The sequence below is a fragment of the Schistocerca piceifrons genome, chromosome 6, assembly GCF_021461385.2.
Source record: "Schistocerca piceifrons isolate TAMUIC-IGC-003096 chromosome 6, iqSchPice1.1, whole genome shotgun sequence".
Classification (NCBI taxonomy): domain Eukaryota; kingdom Metazoa; phylum Arthropoda; class Insecta; order Orthoptera; family Acrididae; genus Schistocerca; species Schistocerca piceifrons.
This window is the reverse complement of record NC_060143.1, coordinates 317,003,885-317,012,489: the sequence shown is the minus strand read 5'-3', so window position 1 is coordinate 317,012,489 and position 8,605 is coordinate 317,003,885. Positions and strand designations below refer to the sequence as shown.

The following is an 8,605-nucleotide window of genomic DNA, read 5'->3' as shown; positions in this document are numbered from 1 at the left end:
TGCTTTGTTTGTGGTTCAGTCTGACTGCGACCGACAACGTTTGTGGACCCAGCAGTGGCACATGACAGGAAGTGGGCACTTAGAGAGAAGGAGAGAGAAGAAGGGAAGGAGAGCATGAGTTTCGACCGGAATTTCTGAGGTAACAATATTAATCAGTGCTGTCACCTGACGCTTTGTTTGGGGATTAGCATCTCTTCCTGTCTGCTTAACGCACACGCCAGCTGCCAGTGCAGCAGCCGGCAGCGGTAGTGGGAATGCAGGAAGCGGCCAGCATGTCCGCCCTGCGGTCGGTGCGAAAACGGGATCGAGAGATTTTAATGGTATTTATGGTGAGTGTTTCACAACAGTATTTGTTGCACGAGCAGAAAAAAAGCAATCTATTCAGTTACCACTTTACAATGTATTTTATGAGACCTGCATCTTCTGAAACAACAGAGAATCAAGAGGAAGAGAGATCCAACCCCTGTAAATTCAAAGAACTCCGTCTTGAGACCACAAGTGGCCCATCGGGACCGTCCGACCGCCGTGTCATCCTCAGATGAGGATGCGGATAGGAGGGGTGTGTGGTCAGCACACCGTTCTCCCGGTCGTTCTGATGGTTTTAATTGACCGGAGCCGCTACTATTCAGTCGAGTAGCTCCTCAATTGGCATCACGAGGCTGAGCTGACCCCTAAAAATGGCAACAGCGCATGGTGGCCCAGATAGTCACCCATCCAAGTGTCGGCCACGCCCGACAGCGCTTAACTTCGGTGATCAGACGGGAACCAGTGTATCCACTGTGGCACGGCCGTTGCCTCCCTGGAAATTCAGTTCTAGAAATAAACATCCTTTACTATGTAACTGGATATTTTGTCATGAGATCCTTCCTCTCCAGCACAGACTGAGAGCTTTTCCCACCAACTTTTCTCTGGGTAGGAAGGGGGAAGTGAGGGAGGAGAGAGCTGGGGGGGTTCTCAGAAAAAAGATTATCCCTAGTGTGTAATAAAACAAGCCACAGGGGATCATAAACCACATAGCTGAACAACAGGTTAAAGGGGGGGGGGGAGGGGGACCTAAATCAATCAACTTTGACCCCCAGTGTATGGAACACCCACTAACAAAAACTTCGCCCTACTACTTTCCTTATGTCTTTTACTACCAGGCGATTGTAGTCTTTCGACTACAGAAGTCTTTCAAGAAGTTTTAACATTAAGAGTGTATTCCACACACCTCTTAGGATTAGGGCACTAGTCAGCTCTACTAAATATTATTTGGGTGTTAGGAATCCTGATACATACAAAATTCCATGTCAATGTGGGAAAGCTTACATTGGGCATTGGATTCGCACTGTTCGAGACACAGCATGGAATACTGCCGTCACACAAGGCTACAACAGCCTGAAAAAGCGGCAGCGGAACATTGTTTAAACGAGGGATATGGGGCAAAATTTGATAGGAATCTGAACTGTCTCGCTTCAAAACACATTCCCTGTCGTGGCCAATCCGAGAGTTTGAAAATAGAGTGCGACACACCATTGGCACCAAGGTGGCGCAATCAGTTGAGTCTTGGGTGCAACAAACGTGGCGGGCGACGGATGCAGTGTATGCGGTACGGAGGTCTATGTAGGACGACGATTTTCAGCCTTGGTATCAGTTTTCAGTGGGACTCGGTAGCAACAGCAGCCTTCTCCTGAGGATAGCGGACAGCTGGATAGCCGAAACACCGAGTCCTGTTGGTTTTAGGATCCGGCAGCAAACTCGTGGAGAATATTAAGTAGTACAGCTAGTAATGGTTTCATTTCATTTATACTAAGGGATTTTGCCTCTTACAATAATTTAAAAATAACAAACTCACTTTTTAAGGTAAGGGATACGTAACCATACTTGAGCTAGTAAAGGCCTTATATCAGTAATTGATTACAACTTGGTGAATGATAAGCTAGCGGAGCAAGTAAGGGATACAAAAATTTGTAGATGACAAGATATGGGAGCACATCATTTTTTTGTAATCTCCAGAATAGACCTTTTTACAACATAGAATAAAACTACAAAAAAGATAGTAACCATCAAGATCAAAGCGCTTAAAAACTAAAATCGATTGAAAAGGACAGCCTCAAATATCTGTACCAAAGGAGATTAAACAAAGACTAGCAAACTTACGAACTAAAGATGATATAGAAGAAGAATGGCAAAATCTAAAGAATGTGGTAGTCTAGCAGATAGAAAAAGTAGTAGGAGAAGCTACCTGTAACAAGAATGTATGCAAGAAAAAGAAAAGGCCTGAAATTTTGGAATCTGCGAGTGTTGTAATGCGTATACCATATGTGTCGTAATAGCATAATGTAAAACATATAGAATGCCTTGTTAGATGTAAGAGGGAGACTGATTACCTTAATCTTACAAGGATAAGTAAGTATATGTAGTACGAGGTATGGAACGGAATTTGAGACAACATTGAAGATTTCTTGGTAGAGAGAACGTAACATGTCAAGTTGGATGGAAAGTCATCGACAGATGTAGAAAAAACTTCAGGCATGTCCCATGGAAGTATAAAATAGTGTTCTTTACGAAAGGCAAAACATAATATCTAATTGATACTATATCAATAATAATATTAATGTGTTAATTGTGCAGGGTCAGGATCTAACTACTAACTTTGCAACATGGCGTCTTCTGGATTGTGGGTATACGCAGAAGCCAGTAAGAAAAGTAAATAAACAACTGACACGTTACGTCACATAGAAACTACGCGATTGCACGATTCAGGCTTTCACAGCATCTGCGAGTGACGTGTCATATCACCATCCCTTTGTCTACAGATTAGTTGCACGTAATTGTATCTTGTGGTCAACGCGCGGATATTTTGTTGAAAGTGATTGAATAAATTACAAGATTGCTGGATTTCGAAAATTTAGCTGGCAGGATCGCGAAGTTCCTACCTGATGGGTTGGTTGCGCTGTTAAGCCTACCGCCGAGATGCTACAAATTCTATCCCTGGCGACTGACAGAGATGGATAGCTGTCAATAGGATCATGCAAATTTGAAAGAAACACGATCATACAATGGATAAGGGCTTATTAAATGAAAATTGCTATGGGTGGACCAACTAAGGATCAACGTATGGGCACCGCAATTCACACAGGCATGTTTACAGTGGGATTAGCCCGCATCTCGTGGTCGTGCGGTAGCGTTCTCGCTTCCCACGCCCGGGTTCCCGGGTTCGATTCCCGGCGGGGTCAGGGATTTTCTCTGCCTCGTGATGGCTGGGTGTTGTGTGATGTCCTTAGGTTAGTTAGGTTTAAGTAGTTCTAAGTTCTAGGGGACTGTTGACCATAGATGTTAAGTCTCATAGCGCTCAGAGCCATTTGAACCATTTTGAACAGTGGGATTCATCAAACTATAAAAGAAACAAAGTCACTATAACAATCTGGTTTATTTCCAAATGACGTCAAAATCTTTTACCCACCGAATTAAACAATACAAACAATTAATGAGTGGACACAGCCTTGGGTACATGAAACAATGACTATCAACCTGTTTTGTGTATACAGCCAATGATTGGAGAAAATGTTAATGAATTGGAGAAAGATCGTGGAAAGGGATGAACGAACAGTACTTTCACCTGAGAACTTGGTGGTTACAACTACAAGGGACATTTAATAAGTAATTTCAGGATTGGTTACAAAACCGTACTTTTCAACATAGTCTCTGTTCAATGCAGCGACCTTACGCCACCTTACTGGCAGGGTCTGTACGCCTGCATGGTACCACTCTACTGACTAACGTCGGAGTCAACGTCATGCTGCATCAATAACTTCGCCATCATCCATGTACTGTATCACGCGCAGTGCATCCTTCATTGGGCTGAAGGGATGGAATCTCTTTTAGGCAGCGAGGAACTCATTGGGCACACATCTCTGACAACACCAAATGGTGGACGAGCGTGTCAGCACTACCAACAGAGACGTCCAGTTGGGCATCAAGGTGTTTGATCTTGATCCGTCGATCATCTCGAATGAGAGTGTCCACAGGTTCCAACATTGCAGGTTTCACAACTGTGTACAGCCGGCTGGAAAGCGGGTGATCGGGCGAGTTTTCACGACGTTATTGCGATAAGGATAGACGCCTTGCCCAACGACTGACCGTGCTTTTGTTCACTGACAGATCGACGTAGACATTCTACAAGTGCCTCTGAATATCTGCTATGCTCTGGTTTTCCGCCAAAAGAAACTCATTGACAGCTCTCTGCTTGGAACGTAACTCCGTTTCAGACGCCATTTTGAAGGCTAGATGTAGCGTCGCCAGCAATCGACACTTAATGAAACTATAAGAGCTGAAGCTGGATTATTGCACGATGTTCCACAACAAATTCTGCATTTTTTCCACCGAAATTGGGCGAGAAAAAACAATGTGTTGCATTACTTATTGATCGCCTGTCGCAGCTGCCTATGAAAATTAGACTAGCGAAACGAGACCCTGAGGCAAATTAACTGACTTTGCCGTCTTGCAAAGACGGATCGTGCTTACCACCCTAAGTACGTATGAGGGCAGAAAACAGCTCCAGTAGTGGTTGATAATTCGTTCACTTGACCTCTATGTTCTGCTCTGAGTCAGAGACACTGAGTAGTGTCAGGCATTCTCTGACTGACCTTTCCTCATTTTTTATCTTTCCGATATGCTGATTTAATAACAGATTAATAGCAGTGATTGTAAGACCAGATCATCTAATGAAGCATATGGGCTTACATAGACATTTGACTCTGATGTGAAACAGTTTTGGCCAGTACGCGACCATTTGGCTCGTTCGACCCCTGGAGTGCGGGGCCCGGAGCATAAAATGGCAAAAGACACCACAGGTAGTCCTGGCACAATGCATTCAGCCTGGTATCGCAGCGCTCTTTCACCAGCCAAGGAACAATACTGGAAGGCTCACCTCCCACTAAGATGGGACTGTATCGAATCTTCCCATCACTTCTTTCTGGACATCACTCTTATGAAAACAGGAACTGCTTTTTAAGCCTCGTTACCAGCCAAACGAATCTGCAGAAGACGGATGTGAAGGGCCACATTTCTATGGACGCCTCTCTTTTCCCTCGGTCAGAAAGCACGTAAAAGATTCCGAAAGACGTCCTGTGTGTCGTTTCTTACCAATAGACGCAGAGGTGACTAGCAAGCGCTGCGACAAATGTATGGGAGGAATTTCGCCACCCACAGGCAAACAGCAACGTCCTGAGAATTGTAAAAACAGAGTACCGTTTCAGAACTTTTTTTATGGGAAATGACCAACCATTGGCTGACTAACATACGCAAGTTTATGAAGGAGACCCAAGGCCCAGAATTTTCAGTACAGAGCTGGTCGGAAGCACCGGATTGGACTCTACGTTCTTTACAGTTCATGACTCGAACAAACCCAGAAACACTACGGGCAGAAGTTAAGAAAAATCTTATCATTGGCAGACTAAGTTTTCTAGCGTGAAATCTCACGCGAAGCAGACGCTGGGAGCGCGGCGTGGACGCTCTTCCTCTTCGTCTCTCTTAGTGGTCAGCACCTCACTTCGCTTCGCATTTTGATACAATACAAATACATGCAGGTAGCGTGGATGGTCGTGAACTTTGAGATGGAGAGGCGAAGGCTACATCTGCAACTGCATGGATAACTGTCGGAATTCTACTGACTTCAAGCTAAAAGTGTTCAGTCATCTCGCCTGCTCCCAGTTATGGTACGGTGTATTACGTCGCAATAAAGTTAGAACGTTGCTAAATTAAGTAATTTCACTTAGGCTCATCTGAACTGAATTCACAGGCATAGTGTAAGAATAACTCTTTCTTTTTCTCGCACATGCAGTCACTGTACTCGTGCAATTCGTTTTTAATGAATCTGTTAGGAAGTGGTTCATCATTTTTACACATATCTTCGTCAGCTATCCTTCCCAGAGCGAAGGGCTTTTTTGTGATCAAGTCCACATATCACCTGAATGTTCTTGGAGTATGTGTAACAAAAGACTGTAATGTTTGCTGCTAATCTGTGCCCACACAATAATGTGTAACAAATTTTGGATTTACCTGGGCCATAATTATAATTTCCCTTTCATGAAATTAATCAATATAATAAGTATGGAAATCCCGAGGGGGAACCTGTTCCCCTACCGGGCGCGTCCCTAGGTGGCGGATAGGGGAAAGCTCTACAGATATGTAGGGTAGGTGAGAAATAAAATACCACCTGTGGACCAACACAGGACCAGAAATCCAAAGGCGACTGTCTCACATTGGGCGGTCTTTGGTCAGCGTCTGTTTCCCAGGTTAGGGGCGGCTGGGAAAAACCTCCAGGGCTAACAACCGTAGTTGTAAATTTGTGGCTCGAAGAGTCACCCCTTACATAATACTATCAATCATGGAAGAGTGTAATGTGAAACAAATTACCCCAGGTGGACAATCCAACGCACCAAGGTGCGCAAGCAGACTATCGGATTCTGGGGAGTCTGCAGCATTGCACAGAGATGAATCGGGACATGATAAGACATCAAGCAAATTGAAATGTAAAAAAACAAGTTACATAGCTACTTTCAATGTAAACTCTCTTTTAAAAACAGGAAAATTAAAACATCTTACAGATACCCTCAAACATCATAGAATGCTCATAACATCACTACAAGAAACTCGATAAATAGATGAAAACAATTTTGATTCCGGAGGTTTCAGAATATACAAAGGAAAGGTAGGCAAAAGAATAATGAAAAACACACCCCACCTCGGAACGGGCTTTATAATAGATAAAAGTATTTTAGACTCCATTATCAGCTTTCAATCACAATCGGAAAGACTCTCCACACTCACTTTTAAATCTGCTAATAGAGTATACACAATTGTGAATGCACATGCCCCCATAAATGAAGACAATAGGAAAAATAAGGAAAAGGTGGAACGTTTTTGGGAACAACTAGATGACGTGGTGCAAAAGATCCCAGACAAACACAACATCATACTTACGGGGGACTTCAATGCTCAAGTAGGAAAAGAGAAGAAATACAAAAATATTGTTGGAAACTACCCAGCGCACAATAGAACTAACCAAAATGGAGTCAGATTAGTAGAACTCTGCCAAGCGCATGGCTTGATCCTGAAATCCACAGCTTTTAAGAGACTACCCAGAAAACAGAAGACATGGACCTCACCAAACCCACACTTGGGTGAATTTCAACTTGATCATGTGGCGATAAAATGGAAACACCATACAGAAATACAAAATGTCAAAGTACTCAGAGGAGCAAACTTGGATTCTGATCACTATCTTTCTAAAATAAAACTCAAAATTATCCCCAAAAGGAAAGATAGAAACAGTAAACCCAAAAGCAGAAGATACGATCCAGAAAAGATAATGAATTCGAAGGAGTTTCCCCTCGCGACTCAAGATATAAGGAACCAAAACTGGGATCAAATGAAGGAAAGCCTACTAACCAAAGCTGAACAAATAGCACCTATAACCAAAATCAAAAAACACGCATGGTGGACAGAGGAATGTGACAAACTTATTGAGCAAAGAAAGAAAGCATGGCAACAGATGCAATCTCAGAAAAATGAATATAATAGGCAAAATTTCCTGAGTGTAAGAAAACTAGTGAGTAAAAACCTCAAAAGAATTAAAAAAGCACAAGAAGATCAACTCCTTTTGCAGATCAACGAAGACTTCAACAAAAACAAGACTAGGAGCTTTTACAGAACTTTTAAACAAAAAATTACCAAGTACAGCCCACCGACACTCCAATTACAAGATAAAAATGGCAATACTGCACACAACAACAGGGATAATTGCAAAATTTTGAGGGAATATTTCAGAAACCTTCTCAACTGTAAAGAACCAATTGAAAAAATGGATTTCAGCAACTCAACTTCAACAAGTCCTAACTCAGAACCACCCACCGTCGAGGAACTACAATCAATCATTTTGAATCTCAAAAACTATAAGGCTTCGGGAGAGAACCAAATTACAGCTGAACTGTGGAAAAATGTCAATAGAAATGCCATAGAATCTCTCCAAAACATATTTGAAGAAATATGGAAAACAGAAAGAATTCCGGATGAATGGAAGATGGCCCTCATTCACCCAATTCATAAGAGGGGATCCAGAACAGACCCCAACAATTACAGAGGGATTTCGCTCCTTGACGTAACATACAAAATACTGTCTAAAGTCCTTTTGAACAGAGCAGAACCCCAGCTAGATTGTCAACTTGGAGAATACCAGGCAGGCTTCAGAAAGGGGAGATCCTGCCCAGAACAAATTCTAAACCTCAAAAATCTTATGGCCTACCAAAAATCGAGAGCAAAAGCGTATGTCATCACATTCATTGACTTTCAAAAGGCGTATGACTCCATAGACAGGGAATCTCTAATCTCCATATTAAAAGAATTGAACCTAGACAATAAAACTACAAACCTAATTAGAGAAACCATCACCAACACATACTCCAAAATTAAATTTATGGGAGAACTCTCAGACCTATTTGAGATAAAAACTGGAGTACGACAAGGTGATGGACTCTCTCCATTGTTATTTAACTGTGCCCTAGAAAAAATAGTAAGAGAATGGAACAAGAAAATCAATAGTGGAATCCGACTAGGAACAAAA

The 8,605-nt window shown here is 42.5% G+C and overlaps 1 pseudogene; it reads right to left on the bottom strand.

Moving 5' to 3' along the window:
* Positions 1-678: 678 nt before the first annotated feature.
* Positions 679-796, bottom strand: LOC124803579 (annotated as a pseudogene).
* Positions 797-8,605: the final 7,809 nt, after the last annotated feature.